This window comes from Hyla sarda, chromosome 4 (assembly GCF_029499605.1).
Source record: "Hyla sarda isolate aHylSar1 chromosome 4, aHylSar1.hap1, whole genome shotgun sequence".
Lineage (NCBI taxonomy): Eukaryota > Metazoa > Chordata > Amphibia > Anura > Hylidae > Hyla > Hyla sarda.
Genome location: NC_079192.1, coordinates 229,321,432 through 229,346,558, shown reverse-complemented (window position 1 = coordinate 229,346,558; position 25,127 = coordinate 229,321,432). Strand labels below are relative to the sequence as shown.

The following is a 25,127-nucleotide window of genomic DNA, read 5'->3' as shown; positions in this document are numbered from 1 at the left end:
ATACTATCTTGGAAACTAGACCACTTGAGGAACAAGCGGTACAGTGAGCATTTACCCCCCCACTGGTTTCTGACAGATCTTTGGAACAGTGGGCTGTATAAAAGTTTTCATTTTCATGGACCACTGTTCCAAAGATCTGTCAGACACCTGTGGGGGTTAAATTTTCACTGCACCCCTCATTACATTCTGTGAGGGGTCTAGTTTCCGAAATGGAGTCACATGTGTTTTTTTTTTTCTTTTTTTTGCGTTTGTCAAAACCGCTGTAATAATCAGCCACCCCTGTGCAAATCACCTCAAATGTACATGGTGCACTATCCCTTCTGGGCCTTGTTGTGTGCCCCCAGAGCACTTTGTGCCCACATATGGGGTATCTCCGTACTCAGGAGAAATTGCATTACAAATTTTGGGGGACTTTTTTCCCTTTTACCTCTTGTGAAAATGTAAAGTATGGGGCAACACCGGCATATTAGTGTAAAAAATAAAAAATTTTTACACTAACATTCTGGTGTAGACCCAGACATTTCATTTTCATGAAGGGTTAAAGGAGAAATAGCCCCCCCAAACCTTGTAACACAATTTCTTCCGAGTACGGCGATACCCCATATGTGGCCTTAAACTGTTGACTAGAAATACGACAGGGCTCCGAAGTGAGAGAGCACCATGCACATTTGAGGCCTAAATTAGGGACTTGCATAGGGGTGGACATAGGGGTATTCTACGCCAGTGATTCCCAAACAGGGTGCCTCCAGCTGTTGCAAAACTCCCAGCATGCTTGGACTTTCAATGGCTGTCTGGCAATACTGGGAGTTGCTGTTTTGCAACAACTGGAGGCTCTGCTTTGGAGACAGTGGCGTACCGGACGTCCTTATTGGGGGGGGGGGGGGGGTACTGTGTAGGGGTATGTGTATATGTAGTGTTTTTAACTTTTTATTTTATTTTGGGGTAGTGTAGCATAGTGTTTTTAGGGTACAGTCACACGGGCGGGGGATTACAGCGAGTTTCCCGGCGTAAAATTTGCATTTGCTGCATCTCAAACTTGCAGCGAGAAACCCACTGTAAAACTCTCGCCCATGTGAATGTACCCTGTACATTCACAGGGGGGGGGGGGTGCACCAGCTGTTGCAAAACCACAACTCCCAGCATGCATGGTCTGTTAGTGCATGCTGGTAGTTATAGTTTTGCAACAGCTGGAGGCACACAGGTTAGGAAACACTGAGTTAGAAACAGACAATGTTTCCCAACCAGTGTGTCTCCAGTTGTTGCAAAACTACAACTCTCAACATGAACTGACTGTCCAGGCATGCTGGGAGTTGTAGTTCGGCAACATTTGAAGGGCCAGATGTTGCTAAACTAAAATTCCCAGCATGCCTGGACAGTCAGTGCATGCTGGAAGTTGTAGTTTTGCAACAGCTGGAAGAGCACAGATTGGAGACCATTATACAATGGTCTCCAAACTGGGGCCCTCCAGAAGTTGCAAAACTACAACTGGAAGTTGTAGTTTTCAGACTCCTAGAAGCAGCAGTGAAGATCTTCACTGCTGCCTCTGAGGACCATGTACATACCTGCCGGTCCCGTCGCTGCTCCTCCACGTGGCCGGTCTCCCGATGCTTCTCGGTCCCGCCGCTGCTCCAGGTAAGACTGCCGATTCCCGCGGTCCCCCCCCTATGCCGAAGGTCCCCGCGAGCCACCGCAGCCATCTTCCCCCGTTCTGCACGACTTCCAGGGGCAGGCAGTGCGGGGGATCTGAACTTTCACCCCAGGTCACTGTGAATGGTCCACAGGGACCAATCACAGTGATCGCTGACAAGGACCATCAATGGATGGTCCTGGGGGGTGAAGCAGAAGTTGTCTCCTGCTGGAAACAGCGGGACTTCTGCTGGTTAACCCGTGCAATGCTGCGCAGCGCCGGGTTAACTGTATGCCTTTTATAAACGGCAGTCTGCGGGAAGGGGTTAAAACATAATGTTTATGATCCCATATGATCACTGGCCGAAACAGAAAAAAAAAGTCCAAAATTGCTGATTTTGGTCGCACGTTATACCAGAAAAAAATGGAATAACAAAAGTGATATTGATAGAAACTACAGACAGTGCAAAAAAAATTGCCCTCATACAGTGCTGTAGGTGGAAAAAGTTATAGGTGTCAAAGTAAGACAATTTTAAACATACAAACTTTTTTTTTATAAAAGTTTGACTTTTTCCGAAAGTAAAGAAAATAAAGTGATATGGCGCTCAAAGTTACATGGAATGAAAATCTTATTTAGAAAGTGTTTATATTTAATAATATGATATACAGGAGTATAAATTGCCTATTTGTGTGTCACAGAGCCCTTGTGACTCACTTTGGGCCAAAGATCCTTATAAGAACAACAACAAAAAATTACTTTATCATAAAAGTATACAACCTTATAAATGATGCTCTAAAAACACAGTATAACTGCAATGCAGATGAATAAAGTGAATATAGTGTCCATAGAAATCCAAAAGGCAGTATGGGACTTGTAGTCCTCCAAACATAATATTCAATTGTCCCATGCAATGGATGATGACAATAATAAGCAGTATTTGCCCAAGCACAGAAATTGCTCAAGTCAAGGTCCCAACAATGATATTATATCTAAGTATTACAAGCGTGCCCTCCTTTCCACAAAGAGTTAGTAAGGCTGGGTTCACATATATCAGTCATCCGGCAAAGTTTCCCTCTGGCGTGCACCGGAGGAAAACTGATGCTAGAACTGATCTCATTCATTTGAATGGGACAGTTCACAATCCTCCAGCGTCTCAATTTTGACGCCCGGTGGTTGGACATGCCGGAGGGCACCAGACAGGGGAACGCAGCTTGCTGCGTTCCCCTGTCCGTTGCCCAGAAACAATGGATGACGCATGCCATACAACTGATGACAAGTTGTCAGCAGTTGTGGCATCAGTTGCGTCGAGATTTAGGCTGAGTTCATCTATGACGGATGCCGGACATATGTGAACCCAGCCTAATAGGTAACTAAACACACTCACTCCACGTTAACTAAGGCCAGTATAGTATAGATAGAGTCCGGTGCGCTGCACCTCTCACCTCTCCTGTGAGACGGCACTTTACTTTTTCTAAAAGTAGTACAATAATAGAAAATTGTGTAAACATAGGTGTTGTTTTAATCACATTGACTCACAGAACAAATATAACGCACCATTTGTACTGTGTAGTGTACTCTTTAAGGCTGGGTTCACATATATCAGTCGTCCGGCACAGTTTCCCTCTGGCGTGCACCGGAGGGAAACTGATGCTAGAACTGATCCCATTCATTTGAATGGGACAGTTCACAATCATCCAGCATCTCAATTTTGACGTCTCAAGCTTGCTGCATTCCCCTGTCCGTTGCCCAGAAACAATGGACGCCGCATGCCATACAACTGATGACAAGTTGCAACGAGATTTAGGGTCCGGATGCCGGACTTATGTGAACCCAGCCTAAAAAGGTAACCCTCCAGAAGTTGCAAAATTGCAGGGTTTCTTTTTAATTCCCCCACCCCATATTATATATTTTTGGTTGCAGTATACATTTTATGGTAAAATGAATGGTGTTATTACAAAGTAAAATTGGTCGTACGAAAAACAAGTCCTTATATGAGTCTGTTGTTATATAAAAGTTATGGTTCTTGAAAAGGTGATGAGGAAAAAGGGAAAAGCAAAACATTTAAATTGGTTGTGTCCTCAAGGGTTATTGCAGAATTTTATTTTTTTCTTTTCAATAAAAAAAAATGAGAAAAAAAGAGGAACACCATTATTTTTTATTTTAGCACAAAGTCGTAACATTACAAAATGAGGACAAAGTAAAAGGGTCTAAGGGCTTTCTGAATGCACGGTAGCATTTTAAACTCTACATACACATACACAAACAATGAAGATGATAATACAATAAACAACTGGGAAAGACAGCAGCAAAAAACAGTACATAATGCCCTGTTTTAAGTAACAAAACACAAAATGTTACTCTAATTCAATGCCATAACACAAAATATTTATTTTTCTGTAAACAATGTCTTTTGTACATCACATAAATTAATTCCATTCCAAAAGCATGTACAATTCTGGAGATGTGACCTGTGCCTTCAGGTTAGCTGCAGTGCTTACAGAGAATCTGAGGTAGTCTGATGTGCATAAATAATATCCCTCAAATATAAAGCATATTTTAATAGGAAAATGTAACCCCCTTTTTAGTCGAAAATTTTTAAGTTGATACAGGAGGGGCAAAGCACAATTTATAGGAAAAGATTTAGAATGATCTGTCATTCATGTACTGCAAATCTCAGCTCATTCTAAGCTAAGTAGTCAAGTAGGCTGTCTTTATGAGCACTTATACACAGATAGTTGTCAATCACTGATTAGGACCGCCTACTTGACTACTAAGCCCAGAATGAGCAGAGATTTCAAGGATAAATGACAAGTTGTGGTGAAATTTTTCTCACAAAACTATGTATAAGTCTTCTCAGCATCTTCTGCTCTATAACAGGCTACCATTAACAAATCATATATTAACATATAATACAATTCTCTCTGATTACACATTATCTTATGTTTATTTCCTGCATCGATTTGTTATCTTATGTCATTAACTCCTTAAGGACACATGACGTACTGGAACGTCATGTGTCCGCTCCCGATCTATAACGCAGGGCCACGGCCGGGACCCGTGGCTAATAGAGTGTGGCATTGATCGCGGTGCCGCGTGCTATTAACCCTTTAGACGTGGCGTTCAAAGTTGAACGCCGCGTCTAAAGTGAAAGTGAAAGTATGCTGGTTGGCTCAGTGGGCTGTTCAGGATAGCCGGGGCGAAATCGAGGAACATCCTGAACAGCTTACAGGACAGCGGGAGGGCCCCTACCTGCCTCCTCGCTGTCCGATCGCCGAATGACTGCTCAGTGTCTGAGATCCAGGCATGAGCAGTCAAGCGGCAGAATCATCAATCACTGTTTTCCTATGAGAAACCAGTGATCAATGATGAAGATCAGTGTGTGCAGTGTTATAGGTCCCTATGGGAGCTATAACACTGCAAAAAAAAAGTGAAAAAAAAAGTGAATAAAGATCATTTAACCCCTTCCCTATTAAACGTTTGAATCACCCCCCCTTTTCCCATAAAAAAAACACAGTGTAAATAAAAATAAACATATATGGTATCGCCGCGTGCGGAAATGTCCGAGTTATAAAAATATATCGTTAATTAAACCGCACGGTCAATGGCAGATGCCATTTTTTTTTTTCTTCAATTTTGTCTCACATTAATTTTTTTTTTTACGTTTCACCGTAGATTTTTGGGCAAAATGACTGACATCATTACAAAGTAGAATTGGTGGCGCAAAAAATAAGCAATAATATGGATTTTTAGGTGCAAAATTGAAAGAGTTATGATTTTTTTAAAGGCAAAGAGGAAAAAACGAAAATGCAAAAACGGAAAAACCCTCGGTCCTTAAGGGGTTAAAATATAGTTGGGAGATTTACCTCTGTTAAGTATTTTTACATCTCAATAATCTTAATGATCTTTTACAGCACATGAGAACATTTCATACAACAACACAAAGCCTAGAAAAGTCTATTAAATTTAGAAATCTAATTGGTGTGCTACCATTTTATTATGCAGGATTTTGATTCTTCTATAGAGCTAGAGTTAATGGGTTAATGCAGGGTTACAGAATATTACATATTTGTCAGGTTTACAGATGTACTGCTAATTTCTGTGTTGTAGTTGACTGTTTGCAGTATATATTGCAATTCAATAGTGTGAAAATATGTATGGTGACTCATCGCATCTAATTCTGCATCTAATAATTTAGCAGTTGCTACAACACTCAAAAATCATGTAGCTACTCTTTAGGATGAATTTTGAAATGATAGAAGAAATTAATAAGCTTTTGGCTAGTAACTTGATAAGTCATGTATATAAATAAAACGGACTATACATGTTTAGAGTGGTATTATCTTGCATATAGTATATACATGCATGGACACTATATATATATATATATATATATATATATATATATATACTAGCTGAGTACTAGTGTTGCTCGCGAATATTCGCAATTCGAATATTATTCGCGAATATCGCATATTCGTGAATTCACGAATTTCTCGAATATAGCGCTATTTATTCGTAATACGGATATTCGTTTTTTTTTTTTTTCACAGTACACATCACAGTGATCATCCCTCTCTGCTTCCAGCTTGTGTGGTGTAAAGAAAGCTCTAATACTACTGTGTGAGACTGGCGTGCGAATTTTCGCATATGCGAACATTTGCATATGTTAATTTTCGCATATACGAATTTTCGTTTATGTTAATTTTAGTATATACTAATTTTCGCATATGTAAATATTCGCATACGCGAATTTTTCGCATTTACGAAAATAAAACGAGAATATTACGAATATGCGAATATTCGCGAATATATGACGAATATTCGTCCATATATTCGCGAATATTCGCGAATTCGAATATGGCCTATGCCGCTCAACACTACTGAGTACCCGGCGTTGCCCGGTTTTTACTTCCTAATCCTTGTTGGGGAGGAAAATAAACAAAGGAGGAAGCTTTTGACTTCACATCCCGTCCTTCATATTGTTGTCGTATCCCGACCACCTATCCCGACCTCCTATCCCGTCATCCTATCTCAACCTCATATGCCATCCTCACATCTTGTCCTCATATCCTGACCTCTTATCCCATCCTCATAGCCCATCCTCCTATCCCATCCTCCTATCCCGACCTCCTATCCCGACCTCCTATCCCAACCTCCTATCCCGACCCTTCTATCCCGTCATCCTATCCTGACCTCCTATCTCGACCTACTATCTCGACCTCCTATCCTGTCCTCCTATCTCGTCTTCCTATCTCGACCTCCTATCTCGACCTCCTATCCCGTCCTCCTATCCTGTCCTCCTATCCCGTCCTCCTATCTCGACCTCCTATCACAACCTCCTATCCTGTCCTCCTTTCTCGTCCTCCTATCTCGACCTCCTATCTCGACCTCCTATCCCGTCCTCCTATCCCATCCTCCTATCCCGTCCTAATATCTCAACCTCCTATCTCAAACTCCTATCTCGACCTCCTATCCCGTCCTCCTATCCTGTCCTCCTATCCAGTCCATCTATCCTGACCTCCTATCCCTTCCTCCTATCTTGACCTCCTATTCCGAGCTCCTATCCCGAGCTCCTATCCCGAGCTCCTATCCCGAGCTCCTATCCCATCCTCCTATCTCGACCTCCTATCTCGACCTCCTATCCCATCCTCCTATCTCGACCTCCTATCCTGTCCTACTATCCAGTCCATTTATCCCGACCTCCTTTCTCGACCTCTTATCCCGACCTCCTATCCCGACCTCCTATCCCGTCCTCATATCTCGACTTCCTATCTCATCCTCCTATCTCGACCTCCTATCCTGGCCTCCTATCTCGACCTCCTATCCCATCCTCCCATCTCGTCCTCCTATCTCGACCTCCTATCATGACCTCCTATCCCGTCCTCGTATCCCGTCCTCGTATCCCGTCCTCCTATCCCATCCTCCTATCCCAACCTCCTATCCCGACCTCCTATCCAGACCTGTAATATGTGTACCAGGTAGAGATAAGCGAACTTACAGTAAATTTGATTTGTCACAAACTTCTCGGCTCGACAGTTGCTGACTTATCTTGCTTGAATTAGTTCAGGTTTCAGGTGTTCCGGTGGGCTGGAAAAGGTGGATACAGTCCTAGGAAAGAGTCTCCTAGGACTGTATCCACCTTTTCCAGCCCACGGGAGCACCTGAAAGCTGAACTAATTTATGCAGACTAAAGTCATCAACTGCCGAGCCAAGAAGTTTGTGACAAATCAAATTTACTGTAAGTTCGCTCATCTCTAGTACCAGGTATTGAAATATCTCCAGCCGTACGGAAGTTATGTGGGAACATACATTTCCCATTGATTTGCATGGGACTTTAAACAAAAACCCCGACCCTCACAAATGGGGGTAGTTAAGGGTTAAATAACTATCCTATATTTTAAGTGGACATATAAGTAACATGTGACCAAGTATTATCAAAATATCTCAAGCCGTTTGGAAGTTATGCAGTCACATATATTTCCCATTGACTTGTATGGGACTTTAAACATAAACCCCACCCCTGGCAAATGGGGGTGAGTAAGGGTTAAATAACTATCCTATATTTTAAGTGGACATATAAGTAACATGTGACCAAGTATTATCGAAATATCTCCAGCCGTTTGGAAGTTATGCAGTAACATATATTTCCCATTGAATTGTATGGGACTTTAAACATAAACCCCGCCCCTGGCAAATGGGAGTGAGTAAGGGTTAAATCACCTATCCTATGTTTGTTGTTGACATATTAGTAACATGTGTGCCAAGGTACATAATATCTTTAGCAGTTTGAACATGATGCTGGAACATACACACATACATACAAACACACACGTTGAGTTTTATATATATATAGATATATATAAATTATATTCTTGTATGAGTTCAGCAGTAGTATTATAAGTGTTAATAGCCACCCATGGTAATCGTCCCATGGGGGCTATTAGCCATAGTTACCGGGTATGGAGCGGGCTCGAGTCAGGAGACTGCTCTATACACCCTTAGTGGCACCATGACGAATTACAACCGTCATGAGTGGCAAACTGGTAAAAAAAAAAAAACATAAAGAATTACTAAATGTATCAATTTTTTTTATGTACAAATCTGCGTTGGCAAATACATATGCTGTTGAAACAGATTTTGCAGAATTCCAGTCTCCAAACTATGCCACAGTATTCATTTGTCCTTTTACTGAATAACCACAAATGACATTGTCAGTCATACAGGAGTGGCCTGTGCCAGTTTGCTAAATATCAATAGTGAAATAAAAATATATGATAGGAGGTGGTGAGGTTAAAACCTACCTTATAGTGCAATGTGTTGTGATGAATGCTGACAGAAAGGATTACTAAGGGAAATCGGCAATGGCATAACAGTGAGCTCAGCTAAATTGGCCCAGCTAAGAGAAAAGTATAAAATCAAAAGTAGAAAAAACAATGTTAAAGTAACTTTACAGCCTGAGACATGTGACCTCTGGAGAAGGATAAACTGTGTGCATGGGTTTTAGAATGAATCTTGAATGAACAGTTCTACTTGAGTCAACTTTTTAAAAGGTATTAGAAAACTGCTAAAAGTGATTTCTGTCCATTGACTAAAGTTTTCCACAAAGTCTAGAAAGTCTAAAATATTTTAATATTTCTTCATAATCTACAATATAAATATATAAAAATTATATATATATATATATATATATATATATATATATCTATCATAGAAATCCATTTGTAAATGGAAACTGCTATTTAGCAGAATAGCTGCTGCTGTTGTATCTGATTGTTTTTTGTTCCATTTATAGACTATATTGCGTAAGAAGGTGATTTAACTCATGAATACATTAAAGGCTATAGACATCTTTGACAAGGAAACATTTATTTGCATATTGTATGTTTGTATTTTATTCTCTGCAACCAATTTTCCTTCATTCTTTTCAGACTTACTGATAATTTTTGTGATCATTTTTTTCTCACAGGGCGTTGTCATCTCAGTAATGCATGCTGGATTCAGGAGTCTAGAGTTTGCTATGATTGCTCTGTTTTCTCTCCACACTTGTCCATAGTCCATGTGATTCTCACCTGCTGACTGCCTTTTGTGTGCTCTCCTCCCAATCTACAGTCTCTGTGAGCTGCCCTCCATGTATGCTCTCCCAATCCACTACACTCTGAGCTGCTCTGTATGTATTTAACATCACACATGTCTGTCACATGATTTCCATACTAATGTCCTTTAACCCCTTAAGGACGCAGGACGTAAATGTACGTCCTGGTGAGGTGGTACTTAACGCACCAGGACGTACATTTACGTCCTAAGCATAACCACGGGCATCGGAGCGATGCCCGTGTCATGCGCGGCTGATCCCGGCTGCTAATCGCAGCCAGGGACCCGCCGGCAATGGCCGACGCCCGCGATCTCGCGGGCGTCCGCCATTAACCCCTCAGGTGCCGGGATCAATACAGATCCCGGCATCTGCGGCAGTTCGCGATTTAAATGAACGATCGGATCGCCCGCAGTGCTGCTGCGGGGATCCGATCATTCATAACGCCGCACGGAGGTCCCCTCTCCTGCCTCAGTCCGGCTCCCGGCGTCTCCTGCTTGGTCTGTGATTGAGCAGACCAGAGCAGGAGATGACCGATAATACTGATCTGTTCTATGTCCTATACATAGAACAGTTCAGTATTAGCAATCATGGTATTGCTATGAATAGTCCCCTATGGGGACTATTCAAGTGTAAAAAAAAATGTAAAAAAATGTAAAAGTAAAAGTAAAAAAAAAGTGAAAAATCCCCTCCCCCAATAAAAAAGTAAAACGTCCGTTTTTTCCTATTTTACCCCCAAATATAGACATATTTGGTATCGCCGCGTGCGTAAATGTCCGAACTATTAAAATAAAATGTTAATGATCCTGTACGGTGAACGGCGTGAACAAAAAAAAATAAAAAAATCCAAAATTCCTACTTTTTTAATACATTTTATTAAAAAAAATTATAAAAAATGTATTAAAAGTTTTTTATATGCAAATGTGGTATCAAAAAAAAGTACAGATCATGGCACAAAAAATGAGCCCCCATACCGCCACTTATACGGAAAAATAAAAAAGTTAGAGGTCATCAAAATAATGGGATTATAAACGTACTAATTTGGTTAAAAAGTTTGTGATTTTTTTTAAGCGCAACAATAATATAAAAGTATATAATAATAATGAGTATCATTTTAATTGTATTGACCCTCAGAATAAAGAACACATGTAATTTTTTCCATAAATTGTACGGCGTGAAAACAAAACCTTCCAAAATTAGCAAAATTGCGTTTTTCGTTTTAATTTCCCCACAAAAATAGTGTTTTTTGGTTGCGCCATACATTTTATGATATAATGAGTGATGTCATTACAAAGGACAACTGGTCACGCAAAAAACAAGCTCTCATACTAGTCTGTGGATGAAAATATAAAAGAGTTATGATTTTTAGAAGGCGAGGAGGAAAAAATGAAAACGTAAAAATTAAATTGTCTGAGTCCTTAAGGCCAAAATGGGCTGAGTCCTTAAGGGGTTAATATTAGAGACCTGCGGTCACTTGGTGGAAGGTTTCAGTCTACTGTGTCTCTCATGTTCATTGCTGGCATTGTAGTCTGGAATCAGGTTGATTAATTATTTTAAAAATAAATGTATTAGCCATGCAAGGAAAGAAGCAACAGTAGACAGCACTCACCATTCAGAGGTCTTGCTTTATTGCCATAAGCTGTGCATACAGTACTTCCGCAGGCAGAGGAAAAAATTGCAGAGGTTATCAGGACAGACTGTTTTGCACGACACTCACGATAGTGGAAACACATGTGTCGCGCAAAACAGTTTGTCCCGAAAACCTCTGCCATTTCTGTTTCTGCCTGCTGAAGTACTGTATGCACCGCTTGTCACAATAAAGCAAGACCTCTGAATGGTGAGTGCCGTCTACTGTCACCTCTTTCCTTGCTTGGTTTATCTGTCTTGATGGACAGAGTACCTCCGCAATCAGAGCAGGTGCTGACCGCACAGCGTTGGATCCTCTACTAGATTGGTACTTACCCCTAGTTGTGCATGTGCCGGAGCATTGGCAGATGCTAAGGTGATAAAAGCACAAAATAAGTGAATATGTTAATTAGTTTTTTTAGATACTAATATTATATATATATATATATATATATATATATATTATTATTTTTTTTTTTTTTTACTGGTCTCTTGGTGGTTTACTTTTATCTTTTGAATATCTTCTAAATATTCAGGTTTGATATACTAAATTACAGCTATATTTTTTGCCTCACTACAATCTGTGCTGGGAAAATATTATTGACTACAATGCATTCAAATAAAGTAATCTGTGTAAAGATTTAAAAAAACAGGAATAGGAAGAACAAAATGGTGTTTCTTAAAGATGCAATTAATATCAAAATGATTTATGAAGTGTCTCAACTGGAAATCCCTAATGATTTTATTGCTATACTGTTTTACAATGATTACTATATTGAAGGCACAAAAAGTTACAGAATATTATATTTGTTTAATTAGTTTGAACATTGATTTTTCTAAGTTTTATATACAGTTGTCTATTTTCTGTAAATTTTACAAACCATCCTGACATGATGATAATTGTCGCTATTAGCTGACTGATTGATTTTTTTTGTAAAACATGTAAAATGTAGAAGAAAATAAATAAAAGAACTTGTCATTTATGCCAGCCACAACTTTTCAACAAAGTATCACAGCAAATTAACAAAATAGGTCGGAGGAAGAAAACTTCCGAAAAAATTGGGACGTCAGAGAGGGTGCAGTACTCATGCATAAGGTGCTACGAATCTTTATTAGAAATTAGAATAAAGATTCGTAGCACCTTATGCATGAGTACTGCACCCTGTCTGACGTCCCAATTTTTTGGGAAGTTTTCTTCCTCCTACCTATTGCATACACCGGCTTCCATTTCCAGGAACTTCGGAGGGACCCAGAGGCAGCGTTCTCTATACTATATGCCCATCGAGGTGTTATGCTCTTAGCATAAAACTTTTAGGTAAGAGTCCATCCTCACTAACCATCAGCTTATTGCCCTACTTGTCTATCTGGTAATCCGCACAAGGTGCGCACCTTTTTCTCTCTTTTCTCTCCTTCCTAGCAAATTAACAAAGCATCATTCCAAAGCCCAAAATGAAAGAAAAATAAGTTACACTAATTTTCCCAAACTCGCCACTTCTCCTGTCCTAGCAGAACCCAGTCGTGGCTGAGCAGCTGTTCTTGCTTTTAAATTGATATGCAGGATTTACTCACTCTGGGGCTATATCAAAAAATGATGTTGAGTTGGACAACCTCTTTAATTTCAATTTAAATTACATCTGTGGACAATAAGTATAATAAAGTATGTTTAGGCGAAGCAAAGAGAAGCATGGACGGGTACTATTGCATCACTGAATTATACAAGCACTGGAGCGGCAGATTGGCCAAACAGACTGGCTGTGGGTGCAAAGCTAAGAAAAACTAAGAAATAGTAAATACTAATACAAAAAGAAAAGAGTAGGCCGCACTCACCAGAGAAAGTAAAATTGTCTTCTGTATTGATTCATCCTAAAAATTCTTACCCTGATGCAGATACAGAGAGTCAGAATGAGGCCGAATGGCGGAGAGGCTGACGTCAGTTTCGTCGTTCTGTCCGCTTTCTCTAAGCCTTTTTTTCTTCTTGTATTAGCATATACAGTACATTTAGGCATATGTGCCAAGATATTGATGAATGTTACAAACTCATAGTATAAACTTTGAATTCTATAAGTCTATACCAGTCTGAAAAAGTCAGGGAAACAAGAAACTAGTTCAAAACTTTAAAACCAATTACATTTTTTTTCAACAGTCAATAAAGTGTCTACATTGTGATTTGAATACAATTTACAATACTAAATTGCTCCAAAATTGAAAAATTATTCTAGCCTAAAAATAATAATGTAGTCTTGATATATGTGGTCCAGAGTATATAATCACCCAGACTAAGTAATGTATCAATATTTTATCTTTCTTGTTATGTATAAAGCACTTTCATCTGAAAGTGACCTACATAAGTCCCAGTACAGTACATCAAATAATCCATTATTTAACAAATCAGTGAAGCACCTCCACAGAATGAAAGCAACCCATAGCTTTAATCCTGCTTCGATTAACTTCCCCCTCCACATAAACCAGACCTTAATTTATATCAATTTGCAGTAATCTTTGGAAGAAAATGCAACTTCACTTACACATGCTGTTTGACAGCAAAATGAATTTCTCTGGCTTGTGGATGCCCTGTGATGGTGCTTAATAAGAATTGCACTTGGAAACAATGAGGAAGGCTGAACACTTTTAGTATGCTTAAACAGTCTTTATGGTAAGATGGATGATGAGGGTTAATGATATATGTTCTGCCTTCTTTCTACTAACATATGCAGGCATCACTTTGATTACCGACAAGACCTCAAGGACACTCTCACTGAAGTTTGTAGTCATCATTTTAGGTAACCCTTCCTTGTTCTTACACATTAATATAGTTTTCATACACCAGCTTACCAGTAAGTAATTTATATTGACTCAAGTGAGTAATATAAACACAATGCAGACAGAATAATATGCATATTATGCTGAAATTATAAATGGAACCTATGAACAATGTTATGAGCGATGGCATGATTTTATGTCAACACTGGAAATGCTCCTTGATTTGGGGAGCACTGGTGACCATCATCCAACTAGGTCCTGTCAACAGATAATTGTTTACTATTAACATATTAACACATACAGGATACAGATGATGTGTAGCATGTTTTGCTTTTAATGAAATGCTAGATAGATACAATACTATTCCAAGTTCCTATATATTTATGTACTATGAAGGCATCTTTAAAGGGGTTGTTTTATTTAGTCAACCCATTCCCATATGGGGATTCATAAGCTAAAATACATACTGCATTTTATTCAAACAAAATCAGGAAGTTAGAACCCAAATCAAAGACTAGTGCAGCAGCTTATTGTATAAAAGGGTTGTCTATTACCCATACAAGGTGTCAATCTAAAACACTAGTGTAAATAAGACCTCACATGGGGTTTACATATTATTCAAAGGTACTCCCTCTTTTCTACTACCCCAGATTGCAATCCCCAAAGGAAGCACACAATGACAACATAATTGGAACAGCAAAACTCTCATAAAAGTGACCGGAGCAATATATATTAGACCTGTGGCCTCTCCTTAAAAAGTGAAATATAGGCATCTATGAATAAAGGGGGGGGGGGGGGGTTGATCACATATCTTTTTACAGAATGGTGATTAACCCCTTTCCCCTTGTTCTTGAGGTATAGGGCTCAGTATACCCTCTGATTGTCTGGCTTCTTTGTCAGATGAGTAGAACAGCATTGGACTGTGTTTTCTGTACTTTTGACAATAAGGGGGATGTTTAGACTTAATTGCTGAGGTGTATAGTTAGCTCTAGCCAGTGCTTAGACAGTAAGATCTTGAGAGATGGTAGATCCTGTTTACGAAGAGCTGGCTAAAGCTCTCCCCAGACATTAATGGAGTACCCCGGTGTGTCAGACAATAAGTGTTGGTTCAAGAGGCCATGTTGTCCATTTCCAACCATGATTGAAATATGTACTACCTTTCTTAGAAAACTAAGATTTTTCTGGAAGGAATGCAGGGGGCTCACAGGGTTTGATAAGTGTTCTAACAGGATGTTCACACAAAGTGGCCCCCTTCAGATTCAGGAAAAACATCCTGTATAGATTAAGTATTGTACCATATGGTATGACAACACCCTACTTGTTTTTCTGCTTGTAACATATATAAGGAGTGGTCTTTCCCCCTACTCAATAGAACTGATTCTGAACACTGCTTGTGTCTGTGTCAAAGTCCTTTCTTGACGAGCTTGTGTATATTAATTTGAAACTCTTTGACATCTCATTGAAGTCCCCTTGAAGACTTCCCTGACAATCTGGCACCCAACGTGGGGCCAGAAGCCAACATCAAGAGCAGAGCAGCAGCATCATCCCCCTGAACCGAGCGGAAAGCAGGAGACCCCCGGAACCACAGATCTGAAGGAACCAGCACTTGTCAAGGTAAGACCTTATCTTACCAATCTTATCTGTGTTTCCTGAGTTAGCCTTTGCTTTCTGTCCAGATGGGTAGGTGTGTGCATGCCTTCTTGATATATATATGCTTCTGGCCTGTAAGAACACACATTGAGAAAGAGCTATGTCATATGAGCTAGACATTGTAGCTGCTTGTATCTGTCTGGGATTGTTATTTCTGTTAATGGTTTACCCTATCTGGAAAATTGCACAGAGAGCTAGAAAAAGGGAAATTAAACCCCTGAACCCCCTAACTGATCTCTGATAAATGAATTAAATTTACTCGGGATTTTGGGTTAAGTAAGGAATATTAGGACTCACAGGTCGGAATTAGCACAAGTGCAGTCAGGAAAAAAAGAGACAGTGAAGTAAGCGGAGATATAATGTTGAGCGGCATAGGCCATATTCGAATTCACGATATTTCGCGAATATATGGACGAATATTCGTCATATATTGGCTAAATTCGCATATTCGTAATATTGGCATTTTTTCGCATATGCGAAAATTTGCATGTGCGAAAATTCGCATATGTGAAAATTTATGAACTTTATAGCAAATATACCAGTGTAACTTGATAGAAGCAGCAGAAGGGAGGGATCAATATTCGCGAATATTCACACATGCGAATAATCGCATATGTGAATATTCACCCGGCGGTCTCACACAGTAGTATTAGAGCCTTCTTTGGACCACACAAGCTGGAAGCAGAGAGGGGTGATCACTGTGATGTGTACTGTGAAAAAAAAACAAAAAAACTAATATTCGTAATTTCGAATATGTAGTGCTATATTCTCGAATATTCCCGAATTCGCGAATATGTGTTATTCGCGAATAAAATTCGAATTGTGAATATTCGCGAGCAACACTACGGAGATAGAAGCAGAAGAAAATGGGTAACTTCTTCAGCAAATAGATACCAGTTAAGTGGAAGACAGCCAAGCAGATAGTACAGGAAAGGAAAGGAGTAAGGTGGGAAAGCTTGTAAAAAGTTACTGGAGAAAGTGGGATGTGATAAAAAAAAAATGGGGTCCTGGACCTGGACCTCTGGTCCAAGTTCAGCCAGCAGTATGAGGGATGGTGAAAATATGAAAGCTTAACAGATATGTCAATAGCATGGGAAGATGTAAGTAGGGATGTAAAGGAATGAAGATATGAAGTCAGAAAGGGGAAGCATGTAGTTTACTATGCAGTCCCCAAAGAAGGGAGTAAACAGCCTCAGGACATACTTCCTCTGCACCAAGCGTTCAGTATCACACCCAAGAATGGATCTGTGCGGTCTGTGACTAACAGAATCCAGACTGGAGAGATACTTGCTCCAACTGTGGAGCACCGTGCCCACGTGCAAAGAGAATTTATCTGTGTTACGGAGAGAGACTTATGTACCAGGGCAAATACAATCAATGCCACAACTAAATTTACATGGGGAAGAAGACACTGGAGTTGATACTAATGCCACAATGTCTCCCCCACAAATGTCCCCAATCAGACAAACCCCTGGGAATTTTACCACTCAAGAAATGTATAAACCTTGGACACCTCAAGAACATCTGTCCATAGTGAAACAGCTCCCTGACCCCCTAGAATGCCCTATGTCATTTGCAAGGACAAGGAAGCAGATCCAGGTAACTTATTCGGCCAAGGGAAGGATCTGCAACCTCTTTTAATTTTAAAAGCGGTAGAAGCTACGGGACAAATGCTTTTACAAGCAATAGTGTAAATAGTAGGCTCCCTGACACTTGCTAATATAATCCAGGAAAAGGCAGAGGGAGTAGAACAATTTTTCTACAAACTCCAACAGAGATGGACGATCTGGGTTATGACAGAACTAGAACTATAGGAGAAACAATGCTCACAATGGCTTTTGTGGAGGGACTAAAGCCCTCCATAAATGCAAGACTGCAGGATTGCAAGCCCGAATGGAGATCTGTCTCTCCAATGGATCTGCTCCGAGCAGCAAGAGGGTTGGAACAGAATCCAAAAATGATAAAGAAAGGCACAAAGGAAGTATTGTATGCTAGTCAAAATACTGGTACTCAACTTAAGCATAACTTCAAGTGCCACTATTGTGGAAAAACCAGGACATTTTAAAAAGGAATGTAGAAAGCTGCAGAAGGACAAGCAGAATTGGACAGTGCAGAATCAGCAGAACTCGCAGGCTGCACGACAACAAATTGTAAATTGCCAATAGGAAGCAGGCAACCCCATAACGTCTTCAGTGGGGGAGGGTACCTCAGTCCAGATAGAGGGAAATATCTTTGTTGGCAATCCCTCTTTTCTAGTGGACACGGGGCAGCCGCAACTATTATTCAGACAAAACATGTTCCACAGCATGCCTTGTCACAAAACACTCAAACAATAATGGGGGTAGAGGGAAGACCTACACACCTCCTTGAAACACTCCCCACAAAAAACAAACATTCAGAGACCAACAACTTGTCACAAAACTTCTATTGAGCATGGACATACCTGTCAACATACTAGGCACTGACCTCCTACAAGCAATGGGCACTAACATACAGTACTAACATACAATACTGACGGAACACCCTCAGTGAATTTCAGTGCAACACATAGTGAGGTTTTCTGTGCCATGACTGCCTCTCTCATAGACCCAGTACCTACCTTTATGGTTAGGGAAGACCTTGTGTCTTGTCTGGAGGGGGCCCCCGAAACTTTGTTGGCCACCTCCAAGACAGACATAGGAAGAATTAATGTACCCCCAATGATGGTGCACCTAAAACCAGGCGCATCACTTCCGAGGGTAAGGCAGTATTCTTTGAATATGGCACAAGAATCGTCGATTGAACAGCAAATTAAAGACTACCTGGAAGCTGGGGCACTAGTGTAAATTACATTACCTGCAAACACACCTTTGTTCCCAGTCAAAAAGAAAACACAGCCAGGTCAACTCACTAGCTACCGCATGGTTCATGATCTTCGTCTAATCAATGCGGTGACAGTGCTTGACACTCCTGTTGCTCCACATACTCTGTTGTCACAAGTATTTGTTGATGCAACCTGCTTTTCTGTTGTGGACCTCTCCAATGCCTTCTTTAGCATTGGACTCCACTTTGATTGCCAGTATGTCTTTGCCTTCACCTACAAAGGCAAACAGAATGCTTGGACTGTTTTGTCGCAGGGAGCACAACATTCACCTAACATGTATTCTCAAGCTCTTAAGTCTGTGTGTCACGGTGCCGGCTGGCAGGTGGTGGATCCTCTGTGCCAGAGAGGGATTGGCGTGGACCGTGCTAGAGGATCGGTTCTAAGTCACTACTGGTTTTCACCAGAGCCCGCCGCAAAGCGGGATGGTCTTGCTGCGGCGGTAGTGACCAGGTCGTATCCCCTAGCAACGGCTCAACCTCTCTGGCTGCTGAAGATAGGCGCGGTACAAGGGAGTAGACAGAAGCAAGGTCGGACGTAGCAGAAGGTCGGGGCAGGCAGCAAGGATCGTAGTCAGGGGCAACGGCAGAAGGTCTGGAATCACAGGCAAGGAACACACAAGGAACGCTTTCACTGGCACTAGGGCAACAAGATCCGGCGAGGGAGTGAAGGGGAAGTGAGGTGATATAGGGAAGTGCACAGGTGTAAACACTAATTGGAACCACTGCACCAATCAGCGGTGCAGTGGCCCTTTAAATCGCCAAGACCCGGCGCGCGCGCGCCCTAGGGAGCGGGGCCGCGCGCGCCGGGACAGAACTGACGGGGAGCGAGTAAGGTACGGGAGCCGGGGTGCGCATCGCGAGCGGGCGCTACCCGCATCGCGAATCGCATCCCGGCCGGAGGTGGTAACGCAGCGCCCCGGGTCCGTGGAACCGACCGGGGCGCTGCAGTGAGGGAAGTGTAGCGAGCGCTCCGGGGAGGAGCGGGGACCCGGAGCGCTCGGCGTAACAGTACCCCCCCCCTTGGGTCTCCCCCTCTTCTTGGGGCCTGAGAACCTGAGGATCAGACTTTTGTCCAGGATATTGTCCTCAGGTTCCCAGGACCTCTCTTCTGGACCACAACCCTCCCAATCCACTAAAAAAAAAGTTCTTCCCCTGACCTTTTTAGAGGCCAAAATCTCTTTGACAGAGAAGATGTCCGAGGAGCCGGAAACAGGAGTGGGAGGAACAGATTTAGGAGAAAAACGGTTGAGGATGAGAGGTTTAAGAAGAGAGACGTGAAAGGCATTAGGGATACGAAGAGAAGGAGGAAGAAGAAGTTTGTAAGAGACAGGATTAATTTGACACAAAACTTTAAAAGGACCAAGATAGCGTGGTCCCAACTTATAGCTCGGGACACGGAAACGGACATATTTAGCGGAGAGCCATACCTTGTCTCCAGGGGAAAAAATGGGAGGAGCTCTTCTTTTCTTATCTGCGAATCTCTTCATGCGAGAAGAAGCCTGTAAGAGAGAATTTTGGGTCTCTTTCCATATGGTGGAAAGATCACGAGAAATTTCATCCACAGCGGGCAGACCAGAGGGCAAGGGGGTAGGGAGGGGGGGAAGAGGGTGACGGCCGTACACCACGAAAAACGGAGATTTGGAGGAAGATTCAGAGATTCTGAAATTATACGAGAATTCGGCCCAAGGTAGAAGATCTGCCCAGTCATCCTGGCGGGAGGAAACAAAATGTCGTAAATAGTCACCCAAGATCTGGTTAATTCTCTCTACTTGTCCATTGGATTGAGGATGGTATGCAGAAGAAAAATTTAATTTAATCTTGAGTTGTTTACAGAGAGCCCTCCAGAATTTAGACACAAATTGGACGCCTCTATCCGAGACGATCTGTGTAGGCAACCCGTGAAGACGAAAAATGTGTACAAAAAATTGTTTAGCCAACTGAGGCGCTGAAGGAAGACCAGGAAGAGGGATGAAATGTGCCATTTTGGAGAATCGATCAACGACCACCCAAATAACAGTGTTGCCATGGGATGGGGGTAAGTCAGTAATAAAATCCATACCAATCAGAGACCAAGGTTGTTCGGGGACAGGTAGAGGATGAAGAAAACCAGCGGGCTTCTGGCGAGGAGTCTTATCCCGGGCACAGATAGTGCAGGCTCGCACAAAGTCCACCACATCAGTCTCTAGAGTCGGCCACCAATAGAAGCGAGAGATGAGTTGCACAGATTTCTTGATGCCCGCATGACCTGCGAGATGGGAGGAGTGACCCCATTTGAGGATCCCAAGGCGTTGGCGTGGAGAAACAAAGGTCTTTCCTGGAGGAGTTTGCCTGATGGAGGCTGGAGAAGTGGAAATCAGGCAGTCAGGAGGAATGATGTGTTGAGGAGAGAGTTCAATTTCAGAGGCATCTGAGGAACGAGAGAGAGCATCGGCCCTAATGTTCTTATCAGCAGGCCGAAAGTGAATTTCAAAATTAAATCGGGCAAAGAACAGAGACCACCTGGCCTGACGAGGATTCAGCCGTTGGGCAGACTGGAGGTAGGAGAGGTTCTTGTGATCGGTGTAAATAATAACTGGAAATCTTGATCCCTCCAGCAGATGCCTCCATTCCTCAAGTGCTAATTTAATGGCTAGAAGCTCTCGATCCCCGATGGAGTAGTTCCTCTCCGCCGGAGAGAAGGTCCTGGAAAAAAAACCACAAGTAACAGCATGCCCGGAAGAGTTTTTTTGTAGAAGGACAGCTCCAGCTCCCACTGAGGAGGCATCAACCTCCAATAGGAAGGGTTTAGATGGGTCAGGTCTGGAGAGCACGGGAGCCGAAGAAAAGGCAGACTTGAGTCGTTTAAAGGCGTCTTCCGCTTGAGGAGGCCAAGACTTGGGATCGGCATTTTTTTTTGTTAAAGCCACAATAGGAGCCACAATGGTAGAAAAATGTGGAATAAATTGCCTGTAATAATTGGCGAACCCCAAAAAACGTTGGATGGCACGGAGTCCGGAGGGGCGTGGCCAATCTAAGACGGCAGAGAGTTTATCTGGGTCCATTTGTAGTCCCTGGCCAGAGACCAAGTATCCTAGAAAAGGAAGAGATTGGCATTCAAACAGACATTTCTCTATTTTGGCATAGAGTTGATTATCACGAAGTCTCTGAAGAACCATACGGACATGCTGGCGGTGTTCTTCAAGATTGGCAGAAAAAATCAGGATATCGTCCAGATATACAACAACACAGGAGTATAGGAGATCACGAAAAATTTCATTAACAAAGTCTTGGAAGACGGCAGGGGCGTTGCATAGACCAAAGGGCATGACCAGATACTCAAAGTGTCCATCTCTGGTGTTAAATGCCGTTTTCCATTCATCCCCCTCTCTGATGCGGATGAGATTATAAGCACCTCTTAAGTCCAGTTTGGTAAAAATATGGGCACCTTGGAGACGATCAAAGAGTTCAGAGATGAGGGGTAGGGGGTAGCGGTTCTTAACCGTGATTTTATTAAGACCGCGGTAGTCAATGCAAGGACGTAGAGAGCCATCTTTTTTGGACACAAAGAAAAATCCGGCTCCGGCAGGAGAGGAGGATTTACGGATAAAGCCCTTTTTTAAATTTTCTTGGACGTATTCAGACATGGCAAGAGTCTCTGGGACGGACAGAGGATAGATTCTGCCCCGGGGTGGAGTAGTGCCCGGGAGGAGGTCAATGGGACAATCATAAGGCCTGTGAGGAGGTAGAGTCTCAGCTTGTTTTTTGCAAAAAACGTCCGCAAAGTCCATATAGGCCTTAGGGAGACCGGTTACATGAGGAAGCACAGGGACACGGCAAGGTTTACTGGGAACCGGTTTTAAGCAGTCCTTGGAACAAGAGGGCCCCCAACTCTTGATCTCCCCAGTGGACCAATCCAGGATTGGGGAATGGAGTTGAAGCCAGGGAAGTCCAAGAAGGATTTCAGAAGTGCAATTGGGGAGGACCAACAGTTCAATCCTCTCGTGATGAGATCCGATGCACATTAGAAGGGGCTCCGTGCGGAAACGTATAGTACAGTCCAATCTTTCATTGTTTACACAATTGATGTAGAGGGGTCTGGCGAGACTGGTCACCGGGATGTTGAACCTGTTGACGAGAGAGGCTAAGATAAAATTTCCTGCAGATCCAGAGTCCAAGAAGGCCACAGCAGAGAAGGAGAAGGCAGAGGCAGACATCCGCACAGGTACAGTAAGACGTGGAGAAGCAGAGTAGACATCAAGGACTGTCTCACTTTTGTGCGGAGTCAGCGGACGTCTTTCCAGGCGGGGAGGACGGATAGGACAATCCTTCAGGAAGTGTTCGGTACTAGCACAGTACAGGCAGAGATTCTCCATGCGGCGTCGTGTCCTCTCTTGGGGTGTCAGGCGAGACCGGTCGACCTGCATAGCCTCCACGGCGGGAGGCACAGGAACAGATTGCAGGGGACCAGAGGAGAGAGGAGCCGGGGAGAAGAAACGCCTCGTGCGAACAGAGTCCATATCCTGGCGGAGCTCCTGACGCCGTTCGGAAAAACGCATGTCAATGCGAGTGGCAAGATGGATGAGTTCATGTAGGTTAGCAGGGATTTCTCGTGCGGCCAGAACATCTTTAATGTTGCTGGATAGGCCTTTTTTAAAGGTCGCGCAGAGTGCCTCATTATTCCAGGATAATTCTGAAGCAAGGGTACGGAACTGTACGGCATACTCGCCAACGGAAGAATTACCCTGGACCAGGTTCAACAGGGCAGTCTCAGCAGAAGAGGCTCGGGCAGGTTCCTCAAAGACACTTCGAATTTCCGAGAAGAAGGAGTGTACAGAGGCAGTGACGGGGTCATTGCGGTCCCAGAGCGGTGTGGCCCAAGCCAGGGCTTTTCCAGACAGCAGGCTGACTACGAAAGCCACCTTAGACCTTTCAGTGGGGAACTGGTCCGACATCATCTCCAAGTGTAATGAACATTGGGAAAGAAAGCCACGGCAAAACTTAGAGTCCCCATCAAATTTATCCGGCAAGGATAGTCGTATTCCAGAAGCGGCCACTCGCTGCGGAGGAGGTACAGGAGCTGGCGGAGGAGATGATTGCTGGAGCTGTGGTAGTAACTGTTGTAGCATAACAGTCAGTTGAGACAGCTGTTGGCCTTGTTGCGCAATCTGTTGTGACTGCTGGGCGACCACCGTGGTGAGGTCAGCGACAACTGGCAGAGGAACTTCAGCGGGATCCATGGCCGGATCTACTGTCACGGTGCCGGCTGGCAGGTGGTGGATCCTCTGTGCCAGAGAGGGATTGGCGTGGACCGTGCTAGAGGATCGGTTCTAAGTCACTACTGGTTTTCACCAGAGCCCGCCGCAAAGCGGGATGGTCTTGCTGCGGCGGTAGTGACCAGGTCGTATCCCCTAGCAACGGCTCAACCTCTCTGGCTGCTGAAGATAGGCGCGGTACAAGGGAGTAGACAGAAGCAAGGTCGGACGTAGCAGAAGGTCGGGGCAGGCAGCAAGGATCGTAGTCAGGGGCAACGGCAGAAGGTCTGGAATCACAGGCAAGGAACACACAAGGAACGCTTTCACTGGCACTAGGGCAACAAGATCCGGCGAGGGAGTGAAGGGGAAGTGAGGTGATATAGGGAAGTGCACAGGTGTAAACACTAATTGGAACCACTGCACCAATCAGCGGTGCAGTGGCCCTTTAAATCGCCAAGACCCGGCGCGCGCGCGCCCTAGGGAGCGGGGCCGCGCGCGCCGGGACAGAACTGACGGGGAGCGAGTAAGGTACGGGAGCCGGGGTGCGCATCGCGAGCGGGCGCTACCCGCATCGCGAATCGCATCCCGGCCGGAGGTGGTAACGCAGCGCCCCGGGTCCGTGGAACCGACCGGGGCGCTGCAGTGAGGGAAGTGTAGCGAGCGCTCCGGGGAGGAGCGGGGACCCGGAGCGCTCGGCGTAACACTGTGCTTGAGAGCTTGGGAGTGCCAGAAGGTGTGGATGACTTGCTTGTCTGTGCACCCATAGAGGAGCAATGCAAAACTGCCACCTTGAGTCTTCTTAATTTTCTAGAAGACTTAGGGTGCAAGGCTTCCAAGGAAAAGCTACAATTTCAACAGGATAAGGTCATCTTCCTGGGACATTATATTAGTCATGGTGCTAAGCACCTCACAGAAGAAAGAACACAGGCTGTCAGTAAACTAAAACCACCTACCTCTGTTTCTGGCTTACACACTTTTCTAGGTCTGGTGTCCTATTGTAGACCTTGGATACGTTCAGCTTTCTTACTAATGCAACCTCTCTAATGCAACAATTTCCACTCACTGAAACTTGCTATTCTTTCTTCTTGTCGTTTAGGAATTCCAAATTATGATCTACCATTCTCACTTTTCTGTACTAAAATTGCTGGACACGCCACTGTGGTTCTCACTCAAAAACATGGTGGGAAGCCCCACCCCCTGGGCTATTACTCTGCTAGACTTGATTCTGTTGCCATAGGAGCGCCCTCATGTGTCAGGGCAGTCACAGTAGTCCTGGCCATGG

At 43.2% G+C, this 25,127-nt stretch overlaps 1 protein-coding gene across 2 annotated transcripts in view; it reads right to left on the bottom strand.

Moving 5' to 3' along the window:
* The window catches only part of TAFA5 (TAFA chemokine like family member 5), a 577,073-nt gene that overhangs the window by 174,659 nt on the left and 377,287 nt on the right, over positions 1-25,127 (bottom strand). The window lies entirely within an intron of this gene.